Source organism: Hipposideros armiger, unplaced genomic scaffold (assembly GCF_001890085.2).
Source record: "Hipposideros armiger isolate ML-2016 unplaced genomic scaffold, ASM189008v1 scaffold_118, whole genome shotgun sequence".
Taxonomy (NCBI): domain Eukaryota; kingdom Metazoa; phylum Chordata; class Mammalia; order Chiroptera; family Hipposideridae; genus Hipposideros; species Hipposideros armiger.
In genome coordinates, this window is record NW_017731468.1 from 153,539 (window position 1) to 176,672 (window position 23,134).

The 23,134-nt window shown below is 36.8% G+C and overlaps 1 protein-coding gene across 2 annotated transcripts in view; it reads right to left on the minus strand.

Moving 5' to 3' along the window:
- Window positions 1-23,134, minus strand: part of PPM1B (protein phosphatase, Mg2+/Mn2+ dependent 1B) — a 65,616-nt gene that overhangs the window by 25,890 nt on the left and 16,592 nt on the right. The gene's annotated exons all lie outside the window — the stretch shown is intronic.

Below are 23,134 nucleotides of genomic sequence, written 5' to 3' on the forward strand. Positions count from 1 at the left end.
TACAGCCTACGCCGTCACCGGGACTCACGGCAGCCCAGCTCCAGGTTGAGCTGTTGTTCAGCATCTTAGCTGTAGAGGGCAGTGTCACTGGCCCTCGTATGTGGGATCTGAACTGGGGCCCTCAGGCGTCCCAAGCCAGTTCTTAACGATCGCGCCACTAGGCCAGCCCTCATTTTTTAAAATTATAAAACAGTGCTGTTCTGAACAACCTGGGTGCATATGTTATGAGTTTTCCTGGAACATATACCTAAATTCCGAAGTATTTAAAATATACAAATTTGATATTCAACACAGATCTTTTTTTCCCAACAAAAATCACAAAACAAATCACTTCCAAACATTTCCCAAATGCTTTTGCTAACACCATTTTCTTTAAAATAATTATTTTTAAAGTAATCTTAATCTTAAAAAGATTAAGAGTGTTTTCTTTTATCCAAAAATATCTGCAGACTGCTGAAGAATTAGCAACTCCTATTTTAAGTTCCAAACTCTTCAAAAGCAAAGAACTTTTTGCTATAAGACAATCAGCAAACCTCTATGTGGTAAAATTACTTTCTTGATCACTTCTCATCTCATTTATAAGCACTGTAAATAACTCACTATATATTAAAGGTCTTACTTTCACAAAATTAACTAAACTACATTGATGACACTATAACAGCTCTTCGTAAACTCCTGGATCGACTTCTTTGCTGCAGTGATTTGCCTGTGAGTGATGCAGTGAAGTTTGTCACCTTAAGTGACTATGGTTTTTCTCCCAGGAATGGTTATTAGAGAAGACATTTATGTTGAGAATATACATTTGTGTAGCTTCTATTTGCTTTTACTATTACTATTCACCCCTCCCCCCCAAAGAAGTCTTTTATCACTGAAACACAACTTAGCAAATACTGAGGGGAAGTATGTCATAAACACCTATATGTTCATCAACCTTAAAGCCAATCTTCCACAATGCATAATTGTTCTAATACTGGTTTCTCCAAATTAGCAATGTTTACAAAGGAATTTGGTGACAAAGGAACACATTTTAATTTTTGGCCATACATTACATGTATTATTTCAGTCATTTCGACCAAGGTTAAGAAAAACAAGTGTTTCCCAGTAGTATGACTTTGTCTTTTACTCTTCAACAAGAATCTCAAGGGGCCTTGTAAACATTTATAATTAAATTTAGTGAAATTTTGTAAAGTACTGCATTGAATGTTGTAAGGCTTTGTCAAGTATCTCTGGAAAAAACTCATAAAGGTTAATTTTTATGCTCAGAATGCATTTTTCTTAAATGCCTTGCTAATTTGTTATGATATGCTATCATTTAGCTATATGTCAAGTGACACTGTACACTTAGGCAAGATACAGTGATACAGTTTCAACAACAGTAAATACAGAAGCATATTTCAAATACAGTAACACCTTGGTTTGCAAGCATAATTCGTTCCGGAAACAAACTACTCCTATTGCAAGACATCGCTCATTTACCACATTAAAATGTATTAGAGGGCCGGCCGAGTGGCGCATTGGTTAAGAGCTGACTTGGGACACCAGAGGGCCCTGGTTTGGATCCCACATACGAGGGCCAGTGAGACTGCCCTATACAGCTAAGATGCTGAACAACAGCTCAACCTGGAGCTGGGCTGCCGTGAGTCACCAGCGACGGCGTAGGCTGCAGCCCTTGCCCCAGTGGGTTGCCATGGGCTACCGTGTGTAGCCAGCAGCCAGCGTGAGCGGCCAGCAGCCGCAGTGAGCGGCCGTCCAGAAGCCAGAGACTTATCTGCCTCGCCCAGGAAGAGCACAATGATGGTGCCAACTTGGGACAGTGAAGCAACGTCCTCCACAACTAGACTGAAGAACAAAAAAACAACAGCAAACTTGTCTGTTCCCCTTCCCCCAATTCCCCAATAAAACTCTTTAAAAAAAAGTATTAGAAATGTTTGCTCGTCTTGCAGAACACTCACAAACCAAGTTACTCACAATCCAAGCTTTTACTGTACTCCTCTTTGACAATCTCAGATTTTCCTGAGAGGGTGATATTTCATATCTGATTTACCAGTGTTTATGCCATAAGAGCTCAGACAAGGATTAGCAGCACTAACTTTTTTTATGTTATGTGCTTTATTATAATTTTAATCAATTCGATTTTTTGGAAGGAATCTTTTAGTCACCTGCTTATTTTTGGAAGACACTTTATTTGAAACTAGATCATATGCAAATCAGCGTCATCACATGTAAACTTCAATGGGACAGAATGTTGTATACAACTGAGGATGTGAAAATCCTACCTTCCTTAGGCTCTCTCACTGGCCCACTTGACATACTTACTGTGGGGAAGCCAGTTGCAATCACGAATACTAAATGCAATTTGTCTTTTTCAAGATGAAAGACAATAAACAGAAGTTCTAATTTTAAAATATTAATACTAATGGATGGTCCTGCATACCCACTTTAGAGACCTCTGGTCTGTACAACTCTGTGGGTCTCAGAGTTTTTACAAAACTGAGAATATATGCATTGTCTAAAGACTAAACAAACAGTGTTCTCTGCACATCTGTCTTTTTCCATTGCCTTCTCTAAGAAAAATACATTACTGAACCCACAGCAACATAATGTTATTACTTTTCAATCAATGGTCCATGGTAAGTGTGCTATTAAGTAAGACTCTGAGAAATGATATTTTTAAAGGGGTTCTCATACCTGGAAAGACTGAGAACTACTGGCTGTGTTTTTTTATGTTGTTGTTTTTTTTAAGTAATTTGCTTAAATAACTTTAATCACATTTTTAAAATCACTGAAAAGCTTTCCATGTGTTTATATATTATATAGTATTCTCTTCTGGGATGATTAAAAAATTTTTCATTTATAATCAATGTATAAAATACAGCAATAAATTATTCACACCTTTAATGTATTTGTCACATGAATACTTTAACTTTTCTCAAGTAAGTACATATAGCAATAGTACAATAGTCACTTAATGGAGTATTTTCTGAGTGCCTGCCACATGCCAGGCACTGGATTAGGTACTAGAAATAACATGCTCCCTCCCCTAAAGGAATCATAGTCTGGTGAAGATCAAGCCCAGCGCACAGACACACCTGAAACTAATATAATACTGCATGCCAACTATACTTAAACTTACAATAAAGTATTCTTTACTTAAAAAAAAAAAGACCGGTGCATAGTTTATGAAGGCACCCTGTGATAAGTACCAGTATTCCAAGGAAAGGTGTCAAAAATAGCCTTATGGAGTTAAAAATTTTCCAAATGAAGAAGGCTAAACTGAGACCTAAAAAGACGGCAGTGGGGAAAGGAACTAGCATATACAAAGACCAAGAAGGTTAAGAGTACAATTCATTCAGTATGGCTGGTGTGTGAGTGTATGTGTGTGTGTACACAAGTATCTCAAGAGACAAAGCAGAAGCACTGAAATCCTAAGACTAACATTTCCTACCAAGAGGACCATTATCTACTTATCTTACAATCATGGATTTGGGAACTTAAAGATGTGTCATCCCCCTCGTGCCTGAGAAAGTAGCAAACCCAACTGAGAACATCTGTGCTTTTCACTAAGAACATATCTGGAAAATAGTTCTAGAGGCCCTAAAATTTAGAGAGGTAGCTATAGTTTATATTCTTCTCTAGAATAAGCCTCCACATAAAAAACTCTGATGCCTTTGAGTTTGCTCATAAACCAACTATGAAAGCGGTAAGGGAGGAGGGTGGGCAACCTTTACATATAAAAGGCAAATTTCAGTTACAAGGAACTTGAAGGGCTGGTTCAAGTACTCAAATTGAAATATTCCTACAATGTTCAAAGTAAGGTCCAATACAGGCAAATGTGCATATTCAAAAGGTATCAACACTACTCATCACCACATCAAAACACTTGCAAAACTGAATTCCAGGTTCCCTTTTTTCTAAATCCCCCTTTAGCTCACTCAAAATTATCTCTACTCCTTAGTCAAATAGATCCAAATCAGATGCTTTTTTCTCTTTCCCCTTAAACACATCTAAAAAATAGAACTTCCTCTGAAGAACTGGATTCATACATAGTTGCTGGAGAAGAAAAAAAGTTAATCTCCAATTATAAAACACCCAAGTAAGATTCAATGGATACGATTCTCTACTATCCCTGAAAACACTAAATATAGTACTTAGTTAATTTATTTTGATGATAAACTCTCTGACAAAGAACAAGAAAAATTATCTGAAGCATTGGTTTTGAAAAATTCCTTTGAATTTAAAGTTCTAGGTCCCTTGCCTTTGCTGGCTGATTTGTTCTCATCAATCACATTGCAAAAGGGACATACTTCAAAGCTGCCCTCAATTTACAATCAAGTCCAACTATATTTCACATTTATAAAGAAACCTGACAGCACAGTAGGAAACACTTAATAATTGGTCATCAAAGAATATAGCTTCATTTTTCCAAATAACAAGCTAGTTATAAATATAAAAATGAAAGTGAAGAAAAAACATTATACTCAACATCTGCAGTCACTGATTCTAATATAGCCTAAAATCAAAAGGAGGACTATTTTGCCTACCATAATTTGGACACTGAATTATTTAAAAATCGTGCCCTCCCTCCCAAACTACCCTCCACCTCTGCAGTTACACCTTTCCTGAAAAGTCAGACCTGGGTCTTATCTTTTCCAGAAACCCTTTACCCATGATGCTCTACTAAACTTCATTAACGTAACCTTTTTTTCATCCATTTAGCACTTAGGACATGTTACTTTAAATAATTAATAGCCCTTAGTGTGTATACCACCATTTCCCAAAACAGCAATCTGTTTATTTCCCTGCCAAACAAGTACTGAATACATGTCAGAAGAGTCTTTAAAAACAAACAAACAAACAAAATTAGTTTGAGAGAAGTGGTTTAATAAAGCAACACTTCCATCCCCAGTAAATGTGATAAACTTGTTATGTGGCCTTTACCATAAGACCACATCCCTCCTAGAATTGAAGTAAGATTCCACGATGGAAACAGACATTCTCTGCATTATACTGAAAAGAGGAAGGCCTCAGGTGAAAAGCCTGAACTCATCACTCCAGCTTCACACAACAGAAGAGCCTCAGTCTCTCAGAGAAGGGCAGCCAGGGAGGTCAGCACACAGGAATGGGATCTGGATAATGGATGCTAGCATGGCATCCATCACGAGAAGCAATCCAGGAGTTCTATCCGAATGAAGCAGTGCATCCCAGGAGACAAGGCAAAGACTACTAGATTATGTATTTGGTTACTGTGCTCTGCTTTTCTTTCTCTTTGGGTTTCCTCTGCCTTTATTAAAGTTTAAAAGTTCTTACCTTATCTCAATTATGTCAAATTAAGGGGAACAATTCTTAATGCCCATATTCTAGAGAAGGCATTGAAGGTAAACTGAAATGCTCTCTGCCGTCCTTAAGTCAGTACCGAGGGGCAAAAGTAATAAGGGATGCAGTCTGCCAAAGGGGAGAGAAATTTTGGCTCAGGCATTTGTTCCTCTTCTGTTCTGAAATCCCATTAAACTGTAATAAGGGACTTTTTAAACCCATAAAGATAAAGTCAGTGGGAGCATAGACAACAGCAACTGACCTGTGGAGGCTGGGAGGCAGAAGAACCTAGACTCTGACTCGTAATACTAAGTCAAAAACTAAGCCAGTTGTGAGTAAACAAAGAAGCAAACTCGTTAAAACTGCAGACTGTACCAAAGGCTCTGGTTTCGGTGGTACCTCTGGAAGTGGAGGTGAAAATGGAGCTAAAAATGGGACTAAAAGCCCACTGAAGAGGTAGGTGGACTCCCCAGAATTCTCCTGTCTGGTTCAGTGTAGCTGAATGAATGAATACCACTCCCTCACCTACAAAAGGGATGGAGGTTTACTCCTGAAGACGGTAAATATTAGTAAGATTTTTGTAACTGGAGAATACCAGGCAGGGATGAGGGCTGGAAACTAGATTTAAAACATAAAATTAAGTAATAGTTTACATCCTTATTATTTGCTATTCCAGCCTTTGCAGACACTTGGTTCCTAAAATGCTGGCAATCAAATTTATACCCTCTAAACAAAAGATGACAAGAATCTACATAATTATATTATTTAAAATCTCACTAGCCCCATAGGAAAGATCTAAAGATACTAACATTAAAGATTATTCAGAAAAAAAAACAAAAATAGGTCAGCCAGTCACCCTGCAGTGAACCTCACAGCCAATAAGTCCTGTGGATAGTCACAGAGCTTCCAACCAGCTATTCAATGCCCACTTTAAAATATAAGCAAACAGTCCATGGCCAAACACAGAACATAGAAGAATTTCCCTAATACGAGAGGGGCCAAAACAAACAGAAAAAGGCAGCTTAGAAGAGACAGGGACTACACTGGGAAAAGAAAATTCAAGAAAAAAAGGAAAGAAGGGAGGAAGCAAGCAAGCAATCTCTTCTCAGAAAGATAAGATTTTGAATCTGAAGTAACAGGATGTTATTAAAAGGAAAAATAGAACATTCAGAGGAACAAAAGAGCTCCTGTAAAGTGAAAACATAATTGTAGAAGAGAATGCTGGGAAGATAAAAGTTGGAGGACACTCCCAGAAATTATAGCACATGACAGAGATAGTACAACAGGAGAGGATCAGTCCAGGAGGTTCGAGAGCCCAAAAACAGTAATAAGAGAACACAAAAAACTGAAGAGAAGAAGTAATTTTTAAAAATAATAAGAAAATTTCAGGGACAGCCGAGTGGCTCAGTTGGTTGAGCTCGCTCAAGAGTTTGAGCTCTGAGCAACTAGCGGTTGGAGTCCCGGCCCGAGCTGAGCTGCTGCTGAGCTGCCAACAGGTGGCAGGATGGCTCAGCTTAAAAAAAAAAAAAAAAAAAAAGAAAGAAAAAGAAAATTTTAAACTGAAGGGCAGGTTATTTCAAGATTAAAAGGGCACACACACCCTGTGTCAAGCACAATGAATGAGAACAGACATTTACAAAAGCACATTATCAAAAATTTCACAACACTGGAGGTAAGGATAAGAACCTAGAAGCTCGGAGAGAGAGAAAAAGGTTTCATACAATAGCTCAAGAATCAGAATGACACTGGTCTCAGCTGGGGGGAAATTTGGAGTTGAATTATGATTAGTACATCAAACACTAAACAAAAACTTTAACTCCAGGAAAACAAGAAATTGTGAAGGAAATAAAAAGTAACCCTATCTTGATGAGAAAGGTCAGAGAGAGAGAGACAGACAGACACACTGAGAAAGTAAGTTTGGGGTAGTGGAGTGAAAGAGTTAAATCTCATTTTCAGTAATAGGATAGATAATTCCCGAAACTAAAAAAGAAAATAAAAATCAAGAAGTACATTATTTAGAGATTTGAAGTTAAATTCCAAAGGACTCTGCTACTGTTAAGAGTTTGAAATGGTTGGTTCCAGTGAAATCTTCTCCAAAAAGGGGAGCTTGCAGAACTAGCTGGTTCTTTAAACTACATTAATGTTTATTTTAATTATAGAAGTATAAAGTAAAACAACAGCACCCTACATGGTAAGATTTAAGGAGCTGCATTTCACATCATTGCCCTAATATATAAAAAGGTCCTTTAAATCATTAAGAAAATGACCAGCAACATGATAGAAAAATGGACCAAAAAATCCCCACAAATGGATCTTAAATTCTGCCCAATCTCACATGCATAAGAGAAATGAAAATTAAGACTACACTGATATCATTTTCATGTATCAGATGATCATTCTCTCAAGAAGACTATGTAGAAACACACACAGTTGATACCAATAAACTGTTACAATCTCAGCTGGAAGGCAATTTAATAAAATCTATCAAAAATTACAGTTGCACATACTCTTCAACCAAATTGTAAGAATTTACTAACATAAAGGTTTACCCCTACATATACAAAATGAGAATTCACTGCACCACTGTTAAGAAAGGTAAAATACATAAAACCATCTTACTATCACTCATTTGGGAATTGATTAATATGAATCATGATGCATATTTAATGATAAAATATGATAAAACAATACCCTACAATTTTTTTTTAAAGTATACGTGTGTGCACACATGCACATAGATACACATATTCATTTTCTGGAAGCACACACAGAACTGGGACCTTTGGGGAAGAAAAATCAAGAGCTTGGAAGACAGGAATAAGACAGACGCTCTCCATTCTATGCCATGTTGTACCTTTTCAATTTTAAACGTGTAAATGTAACAAAAATTAAATTACTTAAATTTAATACCAGTTAATGAATGCTATTTCAACTAGGAAAATTCCTTTATAGTGAATCCATTTCTGCAATCAAAAGCTGTAATATATAAAAATCTAAACCATTATAAACACTGATATATTGATGCCAAAAGGTTTTTGTCTCTGCAAATGAAAGAAACAATCATCTACATTGACATACTGAGCAAACCATTAAGACCCAGCAGGTACATCCCGTTGCGTTTAATGTTGCCATTTCCTTGAGAAAGTAAACCCATTGGTGAATCCTGCTAATAATAATAATAATAATAATAATAATAATAATCAACGATGATGGGCCGGCCGAGTGGCGCGTTGGTTAAGAGCTGGCTTGGGACGCCAGCTCTGAGCAGCAGGGCCGCCAGTTTGGATCCCACATGAGGGCCAGTGATGCTGCGCTCTCTACAGCTAAGATGGTGAACAACAGCTCGACCTGGAGCTGGGCTGCCGTGAGTGACCGGCGATGGCGTAGGCTGCAGTGGAGTGGCTGACAGCCGGCGTGAGCGGGTGACAGCCAGTGTGAGCTGGCATGAGTGGCTGTCCAATGGCTGGCAAGCAACTGCCTCAGGGGAAGAGCGCAATGATAATACCAACATGAGCCAGTGAAGCGATGTCCTCCACAACTAGACTGAAGAACAAAAGGACAGCAACTTGTCTGTTCCCCTTCCCCAATTCCTCAACGCTGTTCCCCTCCCCCAAATCCCCAATAAAATTTTAAAGAAGAAAATAATAAGCATCAAATCTACACTCAATGTAAGATGAAAACCGAGATTAATAGCCTCTATAAGACAGTACAAACTATGATAAAGCATATTATAAATTCACAGAGATGTATATACCATGTAAATACAGAAAAATTCTTAAATATTTAGTGCTGCTATGTTGTAAATACAAATATCAAAATCTATCTAAATGAACTGTACTTCTCTAAGAGACAAGGTGAAAACAAAATTCTCATGTTGCATTTTATAGAAACAGGATTAAGATACTTTTCTAGAATATAAAAGCTACACTACAAGTGGCATGTTAGCAAAAACCCAGTATTTCTGATCATTCTTGCAAGATATTTCTTCAGTCTGACACCACAGTATAAGCATACTCTGAAACTTGATACAAAGGCAATAAACTAATGTAAATTTTGGCTTGCAACATACAAAGGAAAACAAAACAATTTTTCCATATTTTCAAAATGGCAGAAAACAAAGAATTAGATACCTCCGAGGAATAACAAAAAAAAAATACATTGCAATTAAAGCGTAGAACTGCATCTTATATAGGAGTTACTGTGTAAAGTTGGCATATGGCTAACATTATGTAGACTCAAGGTTACCCTTGCAAAAACCCTTAATACAATGAAAGCTAACATATATCATTAATATGACCAGGCATCGGAGCCTATATCAATCAGCTCATTAAATCAGCTCATTAAATCTTTCCAACAACTTTATAAAGTAAATATATTTGTCCTCATTTTATAGATGAGGGCGTTGATTCAAAGAATGGTTGAGTAACTCATCCAAGGTAGAAAACAAAGCTGTTGTAAACCAGCTTTGTCTGGTTTCAAACTCCATTCTCTTAAATATCAACATACAATACGAGGTCGGACAATTAAGTTCGCGAATTCTTCCTAGAAAAAGTGCTACATACTTCACTGCTGAATATCACTACAGTCGCCCTTGAAGTACTCCCCTTGGGAAGCTATGCACCGACGCCAGTGCCTCGTCTACCCTTCAAAGCAATTTTGAAACTCTTTTTCTGGAATGGCCATCAGAGCTGATGTCGTATTACCCTTGATGTCCTGAATGTCATCAAAATGTCTTCCTTTCAATATTTCCTTTATCTTCATGTGAAGAAAGAAGTCATTGGGAGCCAGATCAGGTGAGTAGGGAAGGTATTCCAATACAGTTATTTGTTTACTGGCTAAAAACTCCCCACAGACAGTGCCGTGGCAGTGTGAGCTGGTGCACTGTTGTGATGCAAGAGCCATGAATTGCTGGCAAAAAGTTCAGGTCGTCTAACTTTTTCACGCAGCCTTTTTAGCACTTCCAAGTAGTAAACTTGATTAACTGTTTGTCCAAATTCATGATGAATAATCCCTCTGATATCAATAAAAGGTTAGCAACATCATTGTAACAAGTTCGTAAACTTAATTGTCAGATCTCTTATGGTAAATATTAACAGTATGCCAGCTTTTTTCTCCAGAGTTGAAACAAATCTGTTTTGTCACACGAACGAAAACATGTCAGTCTTGACTCTGCTTTCTCTCAGACCCACTATTTCATTAGCAAACCCTACCGAGTCTGTCTCCAAATACAGCCCAAATCAGGTCACCTCTCTATCTGTAGCTGCACCTTCCCAAAGTCATCATCATCTCTTGCCTAAACTACCACAATAACCTCCTAACTAGTGGCCCTGCTCCCACTTTGGCATCCCTATAATTCTCCAGGGTCATCTTTCTTAAATGTAATGGGATATGTCACTGTTGACTTTCCACTGAATTTAGAAGAAAAGCCAAACTTCTTCCTCTGTGATCTGATCCATTTAGTTCTCTAGCTGGACTTCCTGTAACTCTTCCACCATCACTTTCTGCTCTCTAGCCACAGAGGCCTTTTCTATTCCCTCAGTATGTCACGCTTGTTCCTCATCTCTGGACTTTTGTTTTCACTGTTTTCTTTTTTTGGAATCACCCTTACCTTTCTACTCTCAGAGCAGCACAGCCTTTCCTGACTACCCAATTTAAAGTATTCTCCAAACACCATCACAGCTCATGTTCCTGCTTTTATTTTATTCATAGCTTGCTGAAATTGTTTTTCATTAAATTCTTACATTTTGCCCCAAGCAGAATGTAAGCTCCACAAGAAGACAAACTACATCTGTCTTGTTCACTGCCAAAAATGACTAAAAGCACTCACGGCAGATAGTAAGCACTGCATAAATATTTGTGGAATGAATGAATGAATGAGCACGTGAGCATCAAATGAAGTAGCTGGCTTGCTAAAAATACTATGCATTTGATAACGCTCACATGATAGGAGGCCCATTGCAACTGAAAATGGCTGAACCACAGTTCCTAACTCAAGGCCATTAAAGCTAGAAAATATAAATCCAACAGTCTAGGTTAATATAAGGTTCAGTAATCTAACTTGCAAAACATACAAAACACTGCATTCAGTTCTAAGGACCTCATGTTAAGATAGACATTGACAAAACTAAAATATATCCTAAACAAAAGAATGAAGAACAGCAGGCAGCTCAAAAACACAACAAATGAAGAATATTTGTAGTTGGGACTGCTTAGACTATAGAGGAGGTATTGAGTCCTAGCAGAGCTGATGGCGAATATTGAATCCTTGTGAAAGAAAAAGGCTTATTTATTTGTTCCAGAGGGCAGATCTAGGATCAATGGATAAAAGACAGGTGTCTGGTTAACATTAAGACATTTTAAAAAAAGAAGAATGCTGAAAGAAAGGCTGCAATCAAGTTAAACAAGTACAGTTGCCCTTCAATCACTTAACATTTTAAAATTTACATAACACTCTCCACCCACCCCCACCAAGGGTTAAAAAGGATAGCTTTATATTAGATGTCTATTGTTTATAAATACATGAAACTAAAATACATCATTTACTGCAACAGAAAAATATCAGTGCTTTCAAAGCTAAAGTCTGAATAGAATATGGAAAGGGAAGCAAATAAAGAAAAAGGGAGAATTGAAGAGCATAAAATAGTAATTGCGATCCCCACTAAAATGACAATTATTGCTAACACTACTTACAAAAAAACATAACACAAAGAACAAAAACATTTGTACTATTAATAATATAAAATTTGTACATATAAAATAAAATATACAAAATGAAGTGGTTGCTGTTAGACTGATGATGTTGTGGGAATTCACAGCAATTTGAAAATACTAGTGGCTCACTAACCATTGTCACACCAATAAATTTAAAAAAAAAACCTATTGGCTCTATGTCAGTAACTGTTGAAATAGGTTGATAGGTACTTGGGGGCTCAATATACACTATTATTTCTACCTTTATGTATGTCTGAAATTTTCCATCAACAGAATTTTTTAAAAACTAATTTAATGTTGTCTCTAGGTCCTGCCAAAATTAGGACCACCCTTTCCTGAGCAACCTCACTTGGATATTTTTTATTGCAATGAAATTTAAACTGTAGGACATGTAGGGAAAAAAAATGCCTAAACAATTTCATTCTCCCTTTATTCCCTCATAATTACAAATGCCCGGTACTATTCTCACTTTACCAGCCCTATGGCCAAAGGTAAGAGTTTTTAGCTGCTTGAATCCATCTCTGCAGCAGATGGAGCTGACTGCAGAGGTTTGGTCAGAAACCAGGCCCCTTCGGGGACAATCACATGACTGACTAATCTGAGAGGGCTAATGGTACCCCTCACTTCTTATTATTTCAATTAATTGTTGCTCCAGAGGCTCATTATAACAAATAATTATAATATGCTTCATCTTATTTGAGGCAAGTAAATACTTCCACAGTGCTCATTCTGTGGCAGGCACTGTGTTTAAAATGCTTCGCAAACATCAACTCATTTAAATTCTACCCTTTAGAAAAACAAATATCAAAAAAGCAAACAATTCTCGAAGAAACCTTTAACCAAAAATCTTTAGACAAAGAAAATCATGACATTTCCACAAAGGACACTGAGAAACTGTGAAATTCCCCCTCTCCTCGCTACAGTTGGCACATGTTTCTTAGAGGGGGCACATGGACACTGGCAAGGCGTGCGTAGAAACAGCACAATCTGTCCATCCCATCTGCTTCCTATCAGAAGGATAAGGTGGTGTCAGGGCTGCCTTAGGCCTGTGGATAAGATTTTCCCCCCAAGGGTTTCTGAAGACTAGTATATTGTCTTTTGACTAAAAAAGTAATATAAATAAATAATGCTTCGTTTTCTTGTGAGCTGTATGCCAGGCTTTATAGTAAAAGACTGGTGTGCACTATATCATTTACATCAAATAACAATTTAGTCAAGTAGTACTATTAATATTCTTATTTTACAATTGAGAAAACTGCGATACCTAGTACTCCCAGACAACACAACTTAGGTGGCACAACAGGATTCAAGTCAAAGCAGGCTAGCCTAGAGCTGGCATGCTTCATCTCAAGGCTTAAGTGGTTCCTACATTAAAAACTTCCTTCTTCCTTTTAAAAATCAAGAACAGTTACATAAATGTTTTGGGACTCAAAAGGCAAGGGTCCTGATGTAATGTGGTGCCTGGATTGGATCCTGGCACAGAAAAGGGGAATTAACAAAAAAACTGATGAAATTCAAATCGAGTCTAAAGTTTAGTTAACAGAAATAGTAGTCATGTTGGTTTCTTAGTTTAGACAAATACACCACAGTAATGTACGAAAACCAGTTTGAAGGAGTATGTGGGAAATCTGTACTAGCTTTGTACCTTTTCTATAAATCTAAAATTATTTCAAAATTAAAAGTTTATTAAAAAAATTAAAGTAACAGGTACACCTCAGTTGAGTAGAACACTTCATACTACCAACCAACATGTTGCAAGGATTATAAACTGGCTAGGAATATCTCTCCACCTGTGATTTTGCCAATCGTGCTAGGGTAGCTTAGAAATGTATCCTAAGAATGCCAAGATTATGTAATAATTAGAAACTGACCCAGAGGTCCTATTTCTGAGAACTTATCCTAAAGAAATAACTCAAATTGTACATAAGTATTGTATTATTGTTTTAAAAGACTAAGCAAATATAATCTATTAGCACATTTTTAAAAATCCTCTATAAAACAGAAAAAAGGTTATATATTTGGAAATCAATAATGTAACTCACCATAATAACAGATCAAAAGAGAAAAACCTTTGTGTGTAATGATGTTCATTACAGTGTTATTTATACTGAGAATAAAAATAACTTGCATTCCTAACAATAGAGGAATGGAGTAAAAATCTATAGCAGCGCTTCTCAACCATTCCTGAAGCAAAGAATTCATGGTTCAAATGTCAACAGAGCTGAGGCTAATAAAACCTTACCTACAGGGTGAAATATTAATACAGACATGTCTACTAAGATTTGCAGAAAACATATTACAATTTAGATTAAGGGAAAAATAGCACAATCTATTCTGGCTATTCAATTTTAAAGGCAAATAAAGAATCCCATGGGAATTCAATCCCGCCTTCTCCTCCACACCCTCCTAAATAAAGCCACTGAAAGCAGGAGAGGAGTAAATAAGTCAGGCTAGTTTCAGTCTTCCAAAGTGGAATGCAGAAGGAAGGGGAGCTGTGTCAAATACCTGTGGGAAGGAAAGCATGACCCAAGTGTTTTATCTCTAACTAAACTGTTGTTCTTTCAAACATGTGAAGGGGGATGCAAATTGTATCACAGTGGCCTAGGAATTCTTCTGAGCTGAAGACATTTGAAAATCAAATGCAGAAAGAGGCTTTGTCTCAACTGCACTCCCCTCATCTGCCTAAAAAGCAAAGTCTCCCGAAAGAACTGGACAAAAATCCCCCTTCAAAAACATGCCCAAAAGTAAGACAGTATTTTAAAATTTCAAACATTAAAAAGAGAAAGCAAACAAAGACAATTCAGAAAAAAGACACTGTGATGTTAGTAAATATAAACTCACCTATTTAAAAAAGAATTCTCAAATTGGGACACAAAACAAAACCTATCTATCTACATTCTATTGTACATTCTAAAAACTTACCCACATAACGAGACCCAGAAAGGTTGAATATAAAAAATAAAAAGATAAGGGCAACTAATGCAATAAAAAAGAAATCACAGCCAAGAAATTAACAGCAAATTTAGGTCACATTCAGGGGAAAAATCCAGTTTAAAAGAACTATAATCCACAAAGAAATTTTAAGTGTAGTGATAAGCCAAATAACACAACACCAAAACACATAAGTAAAACTACAGGTAATACAACGGGAAAGAACCAGAAACGGAACAGAATTAACTGGCCACTCTTGGTTCATGGTAGATCCAACAATTTTTTTCATGGACAAAGCTGGAATAATCTGAGCAACAAAATAAATTAAGTAGTATTGAATTATAACCCCAAGTATAAAATAAATATCCATGAGTTCACACTGATAAAAATGATTGAATAAATGAATGAATGGGAGAGAACGGACACATTTCCACATGTGTCGAAACTCGACACTCAATTTATGTCGATACGCTACACTCAAACAGGTGTGTTCACCTGAACCGTAACTTCCCACCCCTGAAATGTAGATTGGGCATAGTGACTTCCTTTTCAAAGAGCACAAAATGAAGCGTCGGGCGAAGGACAACGGGGGACGCGACGGACGGAGGATGGACACGGGAAGAGTAAATTTACAGTGGACAAACCCGACACACATTATCTCAGCCAGATAATCAAGGTCAAAATCAAGTCATAATCATGTTCACAGTATGTTCTCTTGATATATATGAAATGAAAATAGTTCTTCATCTCTGTAGTCTTCTTCCCCAAGCCCCATATGTCAGTCTAATCATGAGGAAAGCAAATTAGACAAATCCCAATAAAGACATTCGATAAAGTACCTGACCTAGTACTCCTCAAAATTGTCAAGGTCATAAAAGACAAGAAAAGTCTGGGTGACTCCCACAGTCGTGAGGGGCCTAAGCAGACATGATAATTTACTGTTAAGTGTTGTATAACCTTATACGATCTTAGAAGAGAAAAAGACGTTAAGTAAAAACTAACGAAACCTGAATAAGTATGGGCTTTGGTTAATAATAAAGTAGCAATCAAGCTCATTAATTATAAGGGCTCAACTGGGCAGTTGCCCCGTGGAGTTCCTCAGATTTTGGCTGGGGAAATAAGTCACCTGAAAACTCATTTAATGGTTGGCAGTAGATGAGAGCTGTTGGCTCGAATTCCGCTGGGACATCATTCAACTGAGGAGCACTGCATGTGGTCTCTCCAGTTTGCCTCAGGGTGGTCAGACTTCTTCCACAGGAAGAATGTCCAGAGGGACTGTCCTAGGGCAGCGGTTCTCAACCTTCCTAATGCCCGCGACCCTTTAATACAGTTCCTCATGCTGTGGTGACCCCCAACCATAAAATTATTTTCGTTGCTACTCTATAACTGTAATTTTGCTACTGTTATGAATTGTAATGTAAATATCTTTTTGTTTTCCGATGGTCTTAGGAGACCCCTGTGAAAGGGTTGTTCAACCACCAAAGGGGTCACGACCCACAGGTTGAGAACCACTGTGACCTAGGGCAACAGGCAGAAACTACCTGGCCTTTTCTGACCCTCACCAGTGTTACATTCTGTTAGTTACAAGCAATTCACTTGTAAGGCCCGTTCAGATTCAAGGAGAGGGGACAAAGACCCTACCTCTCACAGAGGAAGATAAAAAAGAATTTGCAGACATGTATTAAAACTACCACACAGGGCAAAAGGCTGGAGATTTACTTTGAAAAACTTGAACTACAAAGGCTCTGGATTTAGACAGCGGATTTAATTGAGAGCCAGGATAAGAAGACTTACTGAAAACCAGAGCTTTACGCTACAAATTTGCATAATGAATGCTGAAACCCTCAGCCTTCTTTCCCATCTCAAGTTTCAGAAATCTTATAAACCTCAGGAAGGCAACAGTTTTACCACTCTCTGAGGAAATTCAGTAGCACCAGACAAAGTACTTTCAGATTGCTTACATACAAAGAATACTCAATAAAACAGTCAGGTCAGCCTACAGGGAGGCCTACCAAATGAAAGTCCCTGTCCATTCACACACGTCTTCCAAACTTCAACATCAAGAGACATCCAAAGACATCCAGACATTGAAGGAAAACATACAACATGAAAAACATAAAAAATCAAAAGAAACAACAAACCAGAAAGAAAAGACAGTGCAGAGTAGGAAAACAAAAGTCCTTAAGAGAAATAACAGTATCGTGCTCATGAAACAAGAATGAGATGCTATAAACATTTTTTTCAGAGAAAACGGAAGTGCTGTTACAAACTAAATGAGGACAGACATTTTTAAATAAAAGGTTACATAATCAAGCGGGGAAAACAACCCAAAGAGTAGGACTCTCCCCAACCCTCAAATAAATAAATAATTAAACTCAAAATGGGAGAGAATAAGACTGAAAGTTTTAGTCCAGAGTACAACATCCAACTAATATATTCCAGAAAGAACAAGAGAAGCAAAAATAAATTTATCAAAGTAATGATTCAGAAAAACTTCCCAGCAATACACGTTAAGTGTTGAGATTGGAAGTGTCTAGCAAAACTGATGAAAGTAGAACCACCACAACAAAAAGAGATAACTGAAATTTCAAAATGCTGGTAAGATAAAAACCCTGAAAATTCCCCGAGGGAAAAAAAAACAGGTCACACCTAGAGAATCAGGAACCAGAGCAGCCTGAGAAATCTCAGCGTAGTATCTGGTAAAGATGGACGTAACTTCTATGAATTGTCAGGTTATAGAGTATCTACCCTAGAGAAACTCACAACTATACATACACCAGGAGAAACACACACACAATGAGGCTGATGCAATGTGACAGTCTATAGCATTTAAAAGTATGGGTTACATCTAGATGTTATCACCATGAATAAATCTCAAAAACAAAGCTAGCTGGAAAAGGTGTGATGCTATTTATGTAAAATTACAAATTTTACAAAACAACAAGTAGATTAGTTTAGATGTGTGAACATATAGCAAAAGTATTAAAAGCATGCTAGAGTAGTATAAAAACAAAAACTACTATCAAGATCAACTTGATAGTAAATTAATAGTAGGGTAGAAGACAGAAGAGATGGAGTGATAATGCTTAGATAAAATTTTTAGCGTTTTCTTTTTGAGAGCAGTTTGAAGCAAACAGTAAAAGTTACTGTCCATCAAATCTTGATGATAGGCAACATGGATCCTAAGTCAAGAATCAACTTAAATTTTCATGCTGCAAGAAAATTTTCATTCTGTTAAAAAAGTTGCATAAGGGCTGGCCAAATGGTGTGTTGGATAAGAGTTGGCTTGGGGCGCCAGCTCTGAGCAGCAGGGCCCCAGTTCAGATCCCACATGAGGGTCAGTGATGCTGCGCCCTCTATAGCTAAGATGGTGAACAGCAGCTCAACCTGGAGCTGGGCTGCTGAGAGTTGCCAGTGACGGCGTAGGCTGCAGTGGGGCTGGCCGGCAGCTGGCGTGTGCTTTCGTGAGCCACCATCCAATGGCCAGCGAGTGACTGCCTCACCCAGGAAGAGCGCAATGATAATACCAACATGGGCCAGTGAAGCGACATCCTCCACAACTAGACTGNCAAAAGGACAGCAACTTGTCTGTTCCCCTTCCCGAATTCCCCAATAAAATCTTTGGGGGGGGGGGAAGTTGCATACAATGATATAAAATTCATGTCTCAGTAAAATTTCATTCCAACACATTTCCCTTACTATATAATGGTCACTAATACCCATTTCCTTTATAAATATTACAGTAAAATTTAGTCAATCCAAAAATATGATTACTTGTTCTGTTCAATTTATAGAGTGTGAAAAAAACTATGTAAACACATATGCAGAACAGAAGCTGTTTAGCCAAAATAAATGTCACTTCTGTTTTAACAGACGCCTGGTCTAACACTTACAAATAAAAGATCAACTCATTTAAATTTATCTGCCCACTAAATTGAGAGTTCTTTAAAGTTACTTTCAAAAGAAAAAGGGGGGGGGAGCTTCAAAAGTACTACAAGATATAAGACATGAGATTTAAAGTTTCAGTGTTGTCTCAAAAGTCCAATATATTTAAATTTATCTATACTATTGCCAAATAACAATCTGTTCACAAACAAATGCCCTTTGGTATGTCCATTTTTAGGGATACAATTTTATAAGGAAAATAATCATTCATATTGATATATTAACCCATGTAAAAAAGGATTTTCCAGTTCAAAACAGATGGAACCCAACCATTTATCACTCATCCCTCCCAATACACCATCGAAATGTTAGTAAAGGAATATTTTTTAAAGTATAAAACAAACAACATTGAAAATGTAAGAGAAAAAAACAAAAGAAAATGTAAGAGGGGAAAGAGGGAAGTAAGAGGTGCGCTATCAGTGAGTGATCAAATCTTTGGAAGGTATAAGGCAGATGGAAGCTAGGTGATTAATTAACAAAACAGAATGGAAGGACCCACAGTTGAGAATATGCAAGCAGCAAATCAGAAGTGGAAGAGACTTCTAGTCAAGTTCAGAACTCAGCTTTTGGGGACAATATGGTGATGCCTCAAAAAATTAAAAATACAACTACCATATGATCCAGCAATCCCACTCTGGGTACATGTCCAAAAAAATTGAATGGAATGTCTAGAAGACATATTCACACATCATGTTCATAGCAGCATTATTCACAACAGCCAGGAGGAGGAAGAAACTAAGTGTCGAAGGAAGGATGAATAGATAAAGTGCGGTATATACTTAATATGCATTATTATTCAGCCTTAGAAAGGGAGGAAATGGAAGATATTATGCTAAGTGAAATAAGCCAGTCACCAAAAGACAAATATTGCATGGTTCCATTTATAAGAGGTATCTAAAGTCAGATTTTTAGAAACAGAAAGTAGAACAGTGGCTACCAAGTGCTGAGGGGAGGAGATAAAGAGGAGTTGTTTAATGGGTGTAGTTACAGTTTTGCAAGATGAAAAAGTTCTGGAAAGCTGTTGTACAACGATGTGAATATACTTAATACTACTTACATTTAAAAATTATTAAGATAAATTTTATGTATTTTTAACCACAATTAAAAGCTTTATTAAAAAGGAGCTTTTGGTGGTAAGAATGGGGCTAGAAAGTCATCTACATAAAAACAAGAATCCAAAAGGCACAGAACTTCTCATCAGCAAAACTAAATGACAGAAAGTTCCTTTGAAGTTCCAGAACAGAAAATCAAATGATAATGTCTAACTAAAAAAAAAATCAGTAAATAGTTGTATACACATTTTAGTTAAAGATAATGCAAGTAATTACCAGAAGATCCCACAGATATTACCAAAAATTGTTGTTTCTGGAAAGCAGCATTAATTTTCCTCATTATAAGCCTTCTATAAAATTTATTTTATTTTAAACTGTGCATGTATTACTTTGATTTTTAAAAATTGTTAAATATAAAAGTATCTTTACTGAGCTGTACAGATTACCCAATAGATTACCAAAATAAAGTTCAACTAAACTTATTTTTATTGCTTTCTATTATAAAATATGAAGCATGTTTCTCTGAATTAAAAAAAAGTCAGTTGTAAAGGTAATAAAATGATATTTAGAAATGAAAAAACCTAAGGCAAAACAAATTTAAAGGAAACATACCTGCTAATAACAAATACTAATTATAGCATTCATAACAGAAGTACTGGTATGTTATCTTTAAACTCGCCAGAATACTAAAAATTTGTGATTCAATAGCAGGAAACAAGCGGGGGCAGAAACAACATACAATTTGATTAATTTTATGTTGTGAATTGTAGCCCTAGATTCCTGACTAAGCATCCTAAACTTTTATTAAACACTTTACTTTCAAGTTGAGAATCGCTGACCTTTCTGAATTAGATGACCCAGGTTACTTCAAGTCTGGAAAAGTCCCAGCTATTACCTCTTAATATAATGTACTTCCTCAATGCACTCTATTTACTTACAGTTAAAAGCAAGGATTCTAGAGCCAAGCTGTATGGACATGCATTTATCTCCTACATCCTTAAGTGACCTTGGTCAAGTTTCTTAATCTTTTTGAGCCTCAGCTGCCATGAAATGGCAGAATAATATCTACCTCAGAGAGTTGTATTTAAAAAGCTCATACACATGAAATGCTTAGAATAGTGTCTCTTTTTATTTTCAAATTTTAATTGAGGCCACATATTTTCCTAAAGGTCATCAAGAAATGTTTCTATGATGTAGCCAAGTACTCTTGACCACCAGCCTGTTGCTAGACACAATGCCTAGATTAACAGCTTTCACTACTGTGTCACTAAAATTAATGATAGTAAAATATAATCCATACTCAGCTCATGCTCAAAATGATGCTTGAAAAGTCACATAACACTAACATCAATCCAGAGCCACAACTCTTTCACAAATATCTGCATCAAATCCTCAACACTAGTCTCTGCTTGACAAGCAGCAAACTCACAGAGCCAGAAGTTTGGCTCTCACTCCTCCAAATTCTTAATGCTTTCAGCACTGTATCAGAAGTTCTCTCTTCTTCCAAATCACCTCTGGTGTACAGCAGCATCAGTAGCATTTGCTTAAGGTTTTTTAAAATATTGGATTGTCGGAAAAGTCATGATGCATTTTTTGCAACGAAAAACACAGAAAAATATGTCATGACTTTTCCGACAACCCAATACTCTTAACCGTTTTTATTATAATAGCTGGATAACTAGGCACTGACCATACCCAGCTCCAGTAATAAAGAGATGTTACTGATGGGAATATGTTGGGCATTTTTAAGAATCCCTCAAAGATTGAAAACTATAGCTCTATATTTGATGATGAAAACAAATCAATTCAAGTTAAGTCACAGATTTTGTGAAATTAACTTAAGATCAATAAGGTTCGCCAGATATGAGAATAATTTAGATATTCCTGTTCTAACTCAAAAGCATAGCTAGAAATTTCAAATTTGGGGCAACAGTACCACTTCTTATTTCTTCCCCTAACCCTTTGGTAAGGAAAAGGTAGGTAATAAAATGGAAACAGCTTTGTGGACAGTGGCATTTTGCTTTAGCTGCAACTTTAATGAGAAAAACAAAAACCCATCACTGTTTGGTATGTGTAGCGTGTCCCAAAAATTAGACTATTATGCATATCTGAACTGTGAAGAATATGCATCCAGGCTACATCTGATTGTCATCAAACTTTGAAAGCAATGTTCTATGCTAGAAAACAATGACATTTAAGATATGCAAGAAAATATATTTATCACAGATTTTACTTCTAGCAAAACTGATTTTCAACTATAAAAGAGAATAAACAAACTCCTATAAACATGCAAGAACTAAGAAAGTTTTCCCCATGAGGCATTCCAGAGGAACCCCACTTGAGACAATGACATAAGGTGGTAGAAGTTAAGATGAGGGAGAGGAAGAATCTTCTGAGGGCAAAGCTAGAATGTTGGAAGAAGGGCCTCGGTAACGGCAGAAAGCTCTTCCCAGTGACCATCAAGGCCATTAGCTCAGGTTCATGAAGCACCCTCTGCCATCACTGGCTGTCGAAAGCTAGAAATGCCAGTGTCTTGGGCATGGAAGATCCATTTAGCATGGGTTACAGAATCTGCAGAAACCCCAAGTCACGTCCTCTCTTTTAAATCAACAATCTCCCTCTCAAGGCTTCCTTTTTACATTTAAAAAAAAAAAGGTACAGGCTTTAGGACGAAAGACTTGAATTCAAATGTAAGCTCAACCACTAACTGTGTGACCCTGACCTAATTATTTCTAAAAGAGTAATAAGAGCACCTATAGCAGAGATTTGTTGTAATAAATGAACAAGATAGTACAGGTTAAGTGAGTAGGTCAGTGCCTGGCATAAAGTAAATGCTTTAAAAGTATTAACTATCATTACCATTATAATCCATAAAGTACACTTTACTCTATCACAGCCAACCTAATACATAAATAAAATCAGATGTAATTCAAACAGAAAAAAATTAGTTTATGTCCACGATCAACTATCCATATGTAAGTTGACAGACAAAAAAAAATCTGATGTTTAGAGAATGATTACCCTATGAATAATATCTTCAACTCTCAAGTTTTTCCAACTAGACTCAACTATATTTAAATATTCTTTTTTTTTTTTTTAAGATTTTATTGGGAAATTGGGGGAGGGGAACAGCGTTGGGGAATCGGGAAAGGGGAACAGACAAGTTACTGTCCTTTTGTTCT